The 14,052-nt window shown below is 42.8% G+C and overlaps 1 protein-coding gene across 2 annotated transcripts in view; it reads right to left on the bottom strand.

The window, feature by feature from the left end:
* The window catches only part of STXBP5 (syntaxin binding protein 5), a 207,527-nt gene that overhangs the window by 178,421 nt on the left and 15,054 nt on the right, over positions 1-14,052 (bottom strand). The gene's annotated exons all lie outside the window — the stretch shown is intronic.

Here is a 14,052-nt window from a genome sequence, read left to right as displayed (position 1 = left end):
AGCAATTTCAAAGTGTTCAAAATATTTTATGCTATGATTGCAGTCACACACGTGAGATAACATGGGGGGGAAGCAAGGCTATTTACTCCGTAGGAACTTGACCCGCAGTTGCGTGATCATACAGTCCCTGGGAGCTGCAGGGGCAGCCTACCACTGCATGATCAGACGCAACCGCAGTTGAATTGGGGGGAGGGTTGCCACGTGTTTCCACTGCGCTTCAATGGGGGATCAATTATTCGCATCTCCGCGCTGAGTGCTCCTTCTGCAGTGTGCGATGATGCACATACTGAGACAGGGGGGGAAACAATGGCATGGAGTCGGGCTGGCCTGATCAGACTATCCTGACGCCATGTGAGCACACTGGCACGATCACACAGGGGAAAGTCCGTTCCTGGCCCATAGCAAACCCGTTTGCTACTGGACTTTCCCTAATGTTTTTTTACTCCACTTCTGTGGCGGAGCAAAACGGATTGGCGAGAGGTGTGGGATGCTTCCCAGATGTTTGCATCTGATTGTGCCCTTAAAATCCTCCTGGCATTTGTGCCTATGGCGTGGCTAATTCTGCATCTGCTCGCGGTGCCTATGGCGTGGCTAATTCTGCATGTGCTCGCACCCAAAAAATAGTTTCCACCCTTAAAATAATAATTCTATAAGGTAGCTTGTTATCCTCACACTGCAGATGGAGGGTTGAGGAGGAGAGAAGACAATTTAGACATCACAACAAATCTCTGTTCATGGTAGACACAAACACAGCTTACCTGTCATGCTCACATGTACCCTTCCTCTCACTTGCACACAGAGTACAACAGAAAGCTTTCTCGTTTAGGAAAGCCTTGAATCAAACTCTGACTTGCCATGACATCCTGGGCACCATGGCAAACTGGAGTTCGTTTCTTTTCAACAAACTGGGATTCTAAATTGAGATTAAGTAGTAATGGAAGAAGACATCTACTAAATAAATGGCAGAATAATTTCATAGGTAGCTTTTATTTTGAGTATGGATGATAAGAGTAGCCCCCGAAATTCGAAAAATAATGCCAAGATATGGGGAAAGCCCAAAATCAGTTTGTACTGCTTACACAGTCACTTTTCTAGCCATTGTTGTGTGATGGGCAAAGTAAACACTTGCTGTTTCAAAAATTAAGTTATTGGAGTGCCGCAGTTTTAAATGGATAATGGTTTAGGGACACGTGAAGTCACTGATGCGGAAATGTAAGGACTCTCGGGAATTATCTAATCAGATCCATATGTATTTCACACTGTGTTCTGCAGTGTTCCCAAGTTGGAGGGGTGGTAGGGAAGCACTGCTCATTCCCACCCCCCAATTCAGAGGTTTAAAAGTATATTTTCAAAAATGATTGCTGCAGCTACTCCTACTGTCGTATCACTATCAGCACCATCCACAACCAACATTTGGGAAGATATTAAAAGTTTTGTTCTTCGTAAGGATGTAGTACCAAGAGCTCTGAACTAGGCACAAAGAGCAAATATATGCAGTATCTTGAAAGCATAGCTCAAGCTTCTAAGTAGCTACTCAGAAATTCAACTGTACTAAGAACTTCTTCCAGGAGAACAGGCAAAGCAGCCCTACTTAGCATTCTATGTCACAATCAACATTTTAGATCTTAAGGTCTTTGGGACAGGATCTGGCCTTTTCCTTCTAGCGTAAATTAGTGTCAGGGTAAAGGCTTAATAACAAATAAATATCACTGGTCTGTGGCATTCATTTGAAAACATGCACTTTACTAAACAAAACCTAATTTTGTTATGCATATTTATTGTGTCCCCAAAGAAGACCCAAACAACTGACATCATTCTGCCTCCTCCACTTTATTTAACCTAGCTACAACCCTGTGAGGTAAGCCAGGCTGAGCAAGAGTGACAGGTCACCAATCAACCATCCATGTTAGACTGGGGATTCAAACTTAGTTCTCTCAGATCTTAGTACAACACCCAAACTACTACATCATGCTGGCTCTCTTTGACCTTGATCCCAGTCCAGGTACATGTACAACATCTACTACTGTAGCCTTAAATAAGAAACAGGAAAACTAAACAGGTGAACTGCTTGACCAGCAACATTATCAGAAATCACTGTAAGATGCAACACAATGTGCTTTATAACCACACAGGTAAAACTGGTTTATCCACAAGGACATACTGATTCCTCAGGCAAGTGTATACTGATGCATTTCATCTATTTGTAGAAAAGCTATACTTGCTTATGTAGCATCTTATGTTCAAGTTAAATCAACATGACTTGTCAAATACAAAAAATGCACAATCATCTCGTGCGACAAATGATGAAAGGTCAGCAGGACTACAGCACAGAATAGAGCAAATAAAATTTTATCTTGAAACTGATGGCCTTCTTCAGATGTTAAGACTTTTGCTAAGCTTCTTAGCAGGCATTTGCCCTAGTCACCTTTTGCATAACAGGAGAGGTAGCCTTGCTAAATTAAGAACAGATGAACTATCTGGTAGAGTTACAATTGTATTCCCCACAGCAACATCCCACTCAGGTGTATATTATACAGAGCCAGCTAAGGCGAATCTAGAAAACTGCAAAGAGAAGAGTATCACAGTGGGAGAACATAATAGATGGGAAAACCCTGATCCCTCATTCATTCTCACAGCCTGTTTAAACCAAATTACCACGCAAGTGGAATAGGTATTACAATGAACTGAGGCAAGGCCTTGGTACATGTTCATATAAATATACTGGCAGTCAATCGAGGGCGAATTCACATATTTATCCACAAATCATACACTGGTAGTTTTTCACTAACGGCATCCCTTCATACACTTGAAAATGTCAGTGCCAGGAGATCATTCCTGTAGTGTTTTGTGTGTGTGTTTTATTTCTGTGTTTTAATGTGGAGTTTTAAATGTATGTCACTGTGATCTAACATGTAGCCCTGTAGATTAAGGAAGAGGGGGGATAGATGGGTGATTAAAAGTGTGTTATAACTGGATGGTAGCTATATCCTAGGAAGCAGAGTTGACCTTTGTTCAGAGACAGGCTTTGTGTGAGAGTTAGTGATGAGCTCTGTGTGTGTCTGTGTTTGGGGAGGAAGGATCTTGAGTGAGGTGCTGTATCAAGTGAGAGAAATCTGTGTTTTATGTGGAAGTTATTAGCCTGTGTGGCAAAGTGGGAAGTCATTGGCCTGAGTGGCAAGTGAGAAAATAAGACTGTGTGGCTAGATCTATTTAAGGAACCATTTATGCTATTGTACTTATCTGAAACCATCATGCTTATTAACCATACAGAAACCTTATAAACAATAGTCATGTTTAAGGGGGGGAAAGCTGTTTACTTTAGAGTAAAGGATCCCCTTTTACCTCAGAGCTATCCTCATGCTCTGACCATTCTGTCAATCTACCATATACTACTAAGCCATCCTGTTCTTTGGGTCACACTAAGAATTCTAAGGCTTTGGTGACAGCAAAAATAAGGAAGGCAAGGAGGCAGCATAACAGACAGCACCTCGGAATACTACAGAGAGATGCCTTTACAGAGGTTACTCATATAGGGGTCAGACAGAAAAGCAATTCCCAATGATGCACAGAAATCTTTCAACATCCAATATCTTAGCCACTTTCAATGACATGCACATTCTTTCCACCAAGAAAAAGTATAACTAATTGTTAGGTTGAGCAGCCTGGTACCATACCCAAGAGTGGAGCAATTATATCTATAACTCCTTTAGAAAAGTTACAAAACAACAGCTCATGGGATATAATCCCTATCACCCTGCACCAAAAGGACAAAGTCAGTGATTTAAAGAGATGTGCTTGTAAGGACCTTCAAGGATTGCTGATGGGAAAACGTTACAAAGTGATAATGTAAAAGCTCTCCTATATTTTGGTACAGTTTAAGTAGCTTGCAGATTTCTTACGTACTGGAAAGTTTAGATCTAAAGTTATTAAAGGTGAACAAGATACATACGCCGAAGCATGCATATTCTGGTAATCTACATCCATCATATATATAATGCTTGACTAATGCCTGGGCCTGCTCCAGAGTGTACAGAGTAGAAAATCCAGCATTGTTATCTCCTTGAATTACAGCTGTCTTCCACTTGCTCATAATACATCTTTCAATACTAAAGAGGGAAAACTAGAGCATGGATCTCTATGGCAAATAGTGTACCAGAAAGTTACAACTGCAATAGTTGCAGCAGCTGATAATGAATGTAATCCTGCCTCCAGGATCATAATTGCCACTGTTATACATTTTGGGAGCTCCAGAATAGCTCTTAAGAATCAAGCCTGTATCTTCTCTATATCTGGGTTGCGTACATCAAGACAGATAGGTACCCCTTAAGTAGTTGAGCAGGAAAAAATGCCCATCTTTGACATAATCAAGTAACAGAGCAAGCAGATTGTTCGGTATTTGCTTGTGCATGCTGAATATATACCGTACCAGAAGAATATAATACAAATCCCCAAAATATGTAGGACTGTACTGGTTCCAGCAGATGCCCATCCATTGTTTTTTTTAAAACTTAACACAGCTGTTTGAACGGTCATAGCTTCATTTTTGCTATAATTAATTTCCAAGTATCCATTTTTGCAATACTCTGCAAATTCCTACCCAGCACTCATTACATCGTGAAAACTATGTATCTCCATGTAATATATTCTCTTCTACAAAAGTACATATGTTCTTATGTATACTCAAAAGTAAGTGTTAACTGACAACTATCCAGAGCCTAAATAAAGACCTTTCTCCCAGGCCATCATGTACAATATGTTAAGGCTTGCTTTACCAGCAATGTCTGCCACCACACTCACACCCTGTTAATTCAAACTTGAATTCATTAAAATTGGCCCTGCCTCTTCCATGGTCACTATTATTTAACACAGCAAAATACTATGTACATAGCCATCCACTGCAAATTCAGCTGTAATATTTCAAATGCATAGTATTCCACCTGCCCCACAGACATGGGGCTGAACCAGTGATTTTTAAGAACTGTCACAATATGAATAGAGAAATTATAACTTGAACATGCCACAGCAAGATCAGGACTTCACAGGACTAACAGAATAAAACTATCGTAAATTAAGAATAACAGATTTTATACATAAATCAAAATGCACTATTTGATTGTTCACAAGAAAAGCCATAGGGAGGAAAATAAGCATAGAAGAAATTATGGAGAACATTCTGTGGGCAGTAATTTAAGAAGCTAGTGCTCCTAGTTAGCCGCCTGGCATAAACCAGTTAGCTGTTAAAGCCTGCCCAGCCTCTTCAGATAATTTCAGGAGCCTTTCAAAAAAAGGCTTAAAGCATCCTGAAAAATCTGGTTTCATGCAAGATCCTAGATACGTTAGGATACTTGCCCTTCACAGCTGCTCAGGTTTAAATTGTTAAAAAGGGACACATAGACCCCAGAAATCAACACAACAGCACGGTACAATCACTGCTCTTCTGGTCTCCATGTGTCTTTCTCTTAATAGAACAAGCATCAACCTCTGCATAGCATGACCAACTCGTCAGCTCTACCTCAACTTACATTGCATCTTCTAACTCAAGATTTTGCCTAGGAACTATCTAGGAATGCTTCAGAGGGAAACCATAGGAATTACACATGCTCATTTAAATAAATAAGCCTGAGTGGCAGCATTTATTTTAGAAACAGGACATGTATGTTTATAACTAATTAGGGTTGCCAGGTCCACCTTCGTCCCCGGCGGGGGACTTTGAGGGGCATTCCCAGAGGAGGCGGGGCATCCCCAACATGGTGACATCATGATGCCGCTTGGAGATAGGGCGTGGGGGGCCCGGTCCCTGCTGGCTGCAAGCACTTAAAGGGGTCCCTTTTAAGTGCTCACAGCCAGTGGGCCCCACATGCCCGATCTCCAAGTGGCAATGCCGCTTGGAATTCAGGCTCGCAGTCCACAACTGCCCCTCTTCCTCCCCTCTCTCAAGAGAGAAGTGGCTGTGGGTGTTTGGGCTTGGAGGTGGGGCTTCCCTGCCAGCCACTTGGCTGGCAGCAGGTTGAACATCCCAAAAAGCAGGTAAACCCCAACAGACCGGGAGGTTTGGAAACCCTATAACTAATGCTGCCACCCAGGCATGTGCATTATCCTCTGCTTTAACAAAAGAAAGCTTCCTAAACATTCTATTGTACATTTGGAACATTTTGTTTTGGGCAGTTCTTGTTAAGAGACTTTTCTCAGCTTCTTCTCCATGTGCATATATGATATACTCCTAATTTTAGCTATATTTTCACATCAAAGTTGGGTTTCTGCTAGTTTAAATACATCACAAGCTAGTCACTTTCCAAGTACTTTGAACACAATCATTCAAAATAATACCTGCAGCCACCTAACCTGTATCAACAAAAAGTTGTTCCCAGCAGTGTGTGGGGTTCTAGGCTATTCCATATTATCAAATGCAAACATTTAAGGGATGCAAAGCCAATCATCACATTAAAAAAAGGTTTTGCATAATAGCACTTTTAAAGTTAGGGAAAGCAATGGGTTGGATCATGAAAAAGGGAGGGGTCCCCTTTGACCACCAAAAAGGCTAAGCAAATAATCATGGGACCTTCATGTACAAAAGCCATGTCAATGGGGCTATGGTACAGAGGGGAACTGGGTAAGATTAGGGAAAAAAAGGTTGACTGGATCCAAAACTAGGATTATACTGACAATGGTCTATTGTAAGCTCTGTTCCAGGCAACAACTAAATCTAGATACTTCAGGAAGCTTTAACAATGCAGAATGTAGAATACAGAGCCGACACCAGCAGAAAGGAAGGAGGGAAGATCTCCCCTCCCTTCTATTCGGCAGGCCTCGGGGAGCCACCCCCAGGAGAAAGGAGAAAAGATCTCAGATCTTCCTCCGAATGCCATGAACTGAACCATTTCAGTAAACAGGGAGGTTTCTGAAGGTTCATGGTTCATGTGACCTCATAAACCACGAGCTGGGAAGGAACCACCATTTCCCCAGTTTGTGCCTATCTTTAGTAGGAAGTCTTTCCAGTCTATCTTCATTGATCTGGTACTGACTGAAGAGAAATGAGCCAATTCTACTTAGCTATTATTCCTTGGGTCCCCCTCCATTTCCCATACTTCCCCCTCCATTTGTCTTCCACGAAGCAGAATCTAGATGCTTAGTAGATTTTGTGCATGAAACCCACTGCATTTTTCCTCCTCTGAATTAAGTTTTTACCTTGCCTTTCTTCAGAGTACACCAGCACAGAACAGACAAATAGGTTAAAACAGTTAAAATGTGGGAAAATACATTTTCTTTTAATGGGTTCATTTTGCCCTTGTAACCAGTGCTGTAAATTTCAAACTTTGTTTTTTTAAAGACCCCATTTTTGGTGCAGAAAAAACTATCATCCTTTGAACTACTTTTGTTCTTTTGCATCAGACTCCAGGACTTTGCTTAGTGGAATAACTGCCTTCCCACCTGCTCAATTATTATACTATCCCTAGGAAAATTGAAACATCCAGAGATACAAATCCACAACACCCAGAGATTCAGGTATCAATGCTATTCTGATAAACAAGAACACTAAAATCCAAGAAGAAATTCAGCCGAAAATAGTTTCATAAGCAACTAGGAAAAAGACCCTTTGTGGAAATAAATACAGCGGCCTCTAGAAAGAGGCTCTGGGCGGGTGCCCTGGCCTTGGACACTCAGTGTCAATTTGCTGTGGCGACCTCAACAGAGTATAATGACACTGCATCCACCATTTTCTCCAGAGGAACTGATCTCTGCTACCTAAAGAACAATTGTAATTTTGAGTGATCTCCAGCCCTCACCTGGAGATTGGCAACGATGGTTCCCCAGAGGGGAATAGTTGGTTTGGAGGATGGAGTCTATGGCTTTGTACCTGTCCGAGGTCCCACGCCTCCTGAAACCTCACCCTCTCCAGGCTCCATCCCTCACATCTCTAGGAATTTCCCACCTGGAGTTGGCAACCCTATCTCCTTCCCAGCCAATCATCAACCTACCTTTATTCTCCCCTCACTCTTCAGCTTTCCACCCCACACACACCTGCAGCCTCTCCCGTGCTCTGAAGCCCTGACTGCTACGTCACACTGGCTGTCATACGGGGGCCACCTCAGCAGCATATAAGGATACAGAGCCCACCATTTTCTCCAGGGGAACTGATCTGTGCCGTCTGGAAAGCAGTTGTAATTCTGAGTGATCTCCAGCCCTCACCTGGAGATTGGACACATTTTACCTCAGAAGAGCAAAACTGGTTAGAATGTTAGAGGCAAAAGCCAATCAAGTCGCATATGCAAACGACCTCTGTGTTCTGAGGCAGAGGCCAATGAGGCTGCATATGCAAATAACCTCTGTGTTCTGACTGGCTATGGGGGAGGAGAGGAACTGCAAAATGTTTAGAATGTTGGAGGCAGGAGTCAGGCAAAGCAGCCAGTGAATAGGGAGACCCTCTGATAGGCGAACTGATTTTGGAGCGTGTGGAATGTTCTAGAGAAGTGCCACTACCATTCGGCTTTTATTTATCATAAGCAATGTTATCTCCAAAATGCAAAGTATATGGATTTGTTGTGTTAAATTAAGATCTGTGCTGCAAGCTAAAAAAACAAACCCACAGTTGTTTCCAACATAGGATATTTGTCCTAGGTTCAATATTGTAGTATAGCAGGTTTCTCCCCCCCCCACTTCCCTATAGCATCATGGTGCATTTGTGTACCCCCTGGGATTTCCCTAACTTTTCTCCAGGCTTTCCCAAACCTAATTTGCTGTAAAGTTTTGAAACATCAAAGAAAGCTGGCATGGCTGGTGTGTGAGTGGGAAAGTTTGCATTTTTCCAGCCTTGCCCACAAAGCAGCCATTTTCTCTGACTCTGTTCCCACATCAGCTGCCAGGATTTTTTGAGTCTTTTTAACTGGCAAGTGAATATTGTTATATCTACATAACGTTATAACAGTCTGTATCAGGTCCTCTGAATTCCCACTTTTAAAAAAATATCTAGCTCCTTTCATTGTGGAGATGTAAGGGAAAAAACATACATCTGCAATAAAAGGAGCAAGTGGCTTATTTTTTTATTGAAAGTTCTGAGTTCAGAGAACCTGATACACAGTTATTATAATGAAATTTAACCACTATATATATATTTTAAAAACAACCCTGAACATCCATGGTGGTGCGAACAGCTTTTGCCAAGAGACTGAGGCAGGGAAAACTGCCATATAGAAGCCCCACTGAGGTACTGTATTACCAGTTACAAGTGCAATGGGAAAAGTACAGAAGCCTGTTCTCATGTGGAAAATAACCTCATACTACCAAATACTATGCTTAGAAGATTTACTCCATAGTGCCAGAAACAGGCTACATTTCTTTAATCCCCAATGTTTAGTTGTTGTTCAATCGCACAGTCGAGTCCGACTCTTCGCGACCCCATGGACCAGATCACGCCAGGCCTTCCGGTCTTCCGCCGTCCTCTGAAGATTGCTCAACTTCATGTTCGTTGCATCTATGACACTGTTGTTTTATTTTTCAATAAATAAATGGTTTTTATCTTTATTGTCCTAAAACAAACTCATCTACATTGATAAGCAAGTGAGAGCCTTCAAGAGTTGACAACAGGATTTTTCAAAATTGTTTAGAGGAACCTGCTGATTCGTACTACTCCTGCTTCAGACTATCTGAAGGCTACAGTACTTTCTGTTGGTGTGGCCCTGCTACTCAGTAAGCTACAGCTGGCAGCTTATTTCCAGCAGAGGTTTAAATGTTAGTTACAGTTGTTAATATTAGTAAATAAAGCAAGTTTGCATTTAAGAAATAAGCTTTTCAGAGTAATCATCTGTAAAGCCACCGTTAGCCACAGGCTGCCCGTGCACCAAAGAGATGGCAGACTGAAGTCATTTTAAAAAGTTCTGGGGAGGCAAATGTGAGCAAGCTGCAATTAGACCATTCGGCTACCCCAGAACAACAAAAGTGTTTGACTCACATTCTTATTGTATAAAAAAAGGACTGACATAGATATTATTTTGTGTTTAGAAAGCTTAAAATGAATTTAAAGCAAAGGAAATTATTTTGTTTCAGAACAGCAGTGTGGATTCAACCTTCCCCCGACTCAAGTGGCTTTTCCATTGGAAGAAGAGCCACTTTACTGGGAGTAAGGCTCCAAATTTTGGTCAGTGGGAGTGGTAGGATCCACCTTTTAAGGTATTTGCAATTGCAATGGTAACAAAATCCTCCATTAAGACTCACACACAAGGCCAAGCTGGGAAGTAACAGTTTTACTAAGACACAGCATCATCAAGTAAAGCTGTAGCAGAACTAGCCTGCTCCGGCCTGCAGGCCCTATTCCGCCCAGCCCTCCTAGGTGTTTCTTAACCCCTGGAAGGGCTTTTCTTCCAGTCTTGAGTAGCCCGCCACCACCACCTGACCTTTAGTCAGAATTACCTACTGGGAGGGTCAGTACTCCCAGCTTCCCTTCCTAGTTCTGAGGCCTTGCCTCCGTGTCTCCCGCTACCCAGCACTTGGTCACCACGGGGACAGTTTACTGCTTTGTGCTCCCCCTGGAACGATAGCTACTTGCCAACTGCCTGCCTTCCCCTGGCGCTCCTTTTCAAAACAGCATGTCCGAGACAACTAAACAAGGGTTCCAACAGAAAAGATTTTACAGGGACACCACACAGCACTCATCGAGCCTGTCCTGTGCAAGCTGCACTGGCTTCCAGTGGAATACCGGATCAGGTTCAAGGTCTTGGCATTGACCTTCAGGGACCTACATATCTTTGGGACAGCCTCTCCTGGTATACCCTCAGAAGAGTGTTGCACTCTGTAGATCAAAATTTACTGGTGGTCCCTGGCCCAAGAGACATCCTGCGGTCAACCAGAGCCTTTTCTGCCCTAACTCCAACCTACTGGAACTCTCTGCCAAATAACATATGTGCCCTGTGGAACTTGTTAGAGTTCTGCAGGGTCTGTGAGGCAGAAGTGTTCCCTTCAGGCATTTGGTTGAGGACAGCGACGGTTTCATCCTGGCACTCCCATCCTCCCCCCCATCCTGTGAGATAGCAGTCTTATTGGCTTCTCTTGCACCATCTTCAGCTATATTTCTCTACTGGTTTTTAATCTTGTTTTGATTGATGTTTAACTGATGTTTCACACTGTTCTGAGCCCAGCTTGCCGGGGGAGGGCGGTTGAAAAATCTAATTAAATAAATAAAATAGGTAAAATGCAAATCCTCTGTCCTTTTCTCTATACATGCCCTAACAGATGTCAAAATAGGACAGGCCCCTTTTACTTAGGATGTTACAGACTCCTATAGAGTTACCATGACCTTGAAGCTTGCTCCAGCTCTTGAGGTGAGCACATGGTCAATGGCTGCCTTGTCTGTGGACATATCTCTGTGCACTCATGGACAAGGAATTTTTTTACCATATCTGTTTCTCCAACCACTGATCATATCAGCCCAGATCAAAGAAGCATTTCCTAGGGCTTCTTCCTGGAAATTATTCCTGGACCCATTCTACCCTAGTCTCTATCCCCTGCTAGGAGCAGGGGGACGGCACCACAATATGCTGGGTGATACTTCTACTGTGTAAGATACAGGACCTGTTTGGTGGTGGATAATAGCAGGGCGCCACTCATTGAGTCCCCTGTAATCACGTGCCAACACTGTCTGTCCCACTTGTAGCTGAGGGGGTACACCACATCCTCTGGCAGATGCTTGACCAAACTGTTCCTTCTCAACGTGCATGAGTAAGTCAAGTTTCAACAAATCCAGACATGAACATAGATGCCTACCTGGTGGTGACTGACCAGTGGTGGGGTGAGCAGTATTGCAATATGCCAATAATAACTATGCTAGCTTCTTCTGCGAAGAGCCATGGTCAGCTACCATGGGTTTCAAGGTTTGTACAAATCTTTCCACCAGTCCATTTGTGGCCAGGTGATATGGTAAAGATGTTTTATGATGAATGCCATTATGGCACATAAAAGATTTAAATTCTCCAAGGTAAATAGTGGTCCATTATAACTAACCACCGCTCTGGCAGACCTGCTCGGGCAAATAAACCTTGCAGAACTTCAATTGTCTGCATAGTGGTTGTTTGATTTCATGCAAAACACTTCAGGCCATTTTGAATGGGCATCTATGGCTATCAGAAATGTCATTCCCAAAGCTTCTGGTTTCAGCAGCCGCCATGGCGGCCGCGTTCTCCTGGAGCTCTGGGAGACACGTGCCTGAGCCTGCGGTTGGGAGGGGGTGTGACTGCACCACCCCCGGAGCCCTTATGTTGGGCTCCCAGCCATGGAGCATTAGGAGAGCCCTTCCTCCGGCGACTTGCCAGCGAAGGCAGCTTTTCCAAGCCCCGAAGGTCCTGCCACAGAGCTTCCTCGAATGGAACTAGGAACGCACACCGGGACAAACGTTTGGTGGCCGAGCAAACTGTGATTTAAAGCGGCCTCATCAATGAAAAGTGAGTCAAAGTTTAAGCAGAAACATCTGAAAATAAGCCGAAAGCCTCCCCTTTGGAAGCGGAGGGGAGGAGGAAACTCTTCCCCGATAAGAAAACAAATGAACTTTGTGCAGCAGATGAAAGGGGGGGCTATTAAAACAAGGTGGACTGAAATAAAAAGCACTTAAGAACTTACCAGACTTTCCCAAGGATCCTGGAGACTTTGATAACTTTTACGAAAAGTAAACCATCTCAAACATGGCACCTCAGAAGGAGGAGGAGGAGGATAAACAAGCAAACAAAAGCCTCTTGCTGGAATTGCCAGCCCAGCGAGTTCTGTCCCTAGACAGGACATAACTACAGACCTTCAAAGAATGCTGACTGAGGGGCTGTGCCCTCTGCTGGAACAAGTCACAGCAATGCATCAAAAGTTTGATGCACAACAAATAAGACTGTGGAAAAAAACAGAGAAAACGGAGCAAGAGCTCAAAGAAGTGGATGCCAATACCAAGAAGCTTAAAAAACAACTGCAGGTGATTGGGGAAAAAGAGACTAGCTGATGAGTCTCATCTGTTACAGCTGCAAATGGAAAGGGCAAGCTATGTTCTAATATTTCAAGGAGTTCCTGAAGAGAAAGGAGAAGATTTAAAGCAGATCATGTGTGATGCTATAGGCCCGGTAGCAGACTTCAAAGCGGATATATTACAAAGTGAAATAGATACGATCTTTAGGTTGTATTCTGAATATACAAGAAAGAATAATCTGCCCGGGGAAGTGATGGTGAGATTCTCCAGAAGACAAGTGAGAGATCAAATACTTAAAGCTACAAGTGGAACTACCTTGAAAATCAAGGACAAAGAAATAAATTTTTTGAAGGATATTCCCTTTGAAATAAGAAAGAAAAGAAAGAAATTTAGAGACTTGGTACTATTTCTTCAGAAAAACAACATCCCCTACAGATGGCGCGTGCCCAAAGACAACAGCACCAAGGGGAGTGAAGAAGAGGGAGCAGTGGCATCTTCTGACGAGGACTCAGATTCAAAACTTGGGGCGGCAGCCCCAAAAACAAGCTATCAGATGAGAAAGAAAAAGGACAAAAAATGAGTTGTTATTGTTTGCTAGTATCCTTTACAATGTTTCTTAATCATTTCTTATATTGCTTTTTATTAAGTCAGATGTGTTGGTGTTATTCTTTGTTTTTAGTTTAAATAGAACGTTTGATGACTAAATCCAATGAACTTTAACTGAACTGTAAGTTCATAAGCATTTTGTATGACTACCATCTCTTGGGTTTTTAGGGGTTTTTCTTTACTTTCTCCCATAGTTTGTAGATACCCTCCCTTATTTCATTATAGTTTATAGAAAATGCAATAAAAAATCCCCTACGGGGGGAACAAAAAAAGAAAGAAACATCATTCCCAGCAACAGCCCTGCAAAACCTATGCATATCCATTGCCACGGAGTAGATGGCCACTCCCATGGGTGAAGAGGAGTGGGGTTCGGCTGTCATTGCATCTGTTGACACCTGGGACATTGTATAGCTAGCTGCTCTATTTGCTGATCAAGTCTGGGACACCAAACAAAACTTCTTGCTAGGGCTTTCATCTTGATGACACCCAGATAACCTGTATGAAGTTCTTCCAGA

Source organism: Gekko japonicus, unplaced genomic scaffold (assembly GCF_001447785.1).
Source record: "Gekko japonicus isolate JY-2015 unplaced genomic scaffold, Gekko_japonicus_V1.1 scaffold587, whole genome shotgun sequence".
Lineage (NCBI taxonomy): Eukaryota > Metazoa > Chordata > Lepidosauria > Squamata > Gekkonidae > Gekko > Gekko japonicus.
Note: the sequence above shows the minus strand (reverse complement) of the source record. Positions and strands in the feature narration are given on the sequence as shown.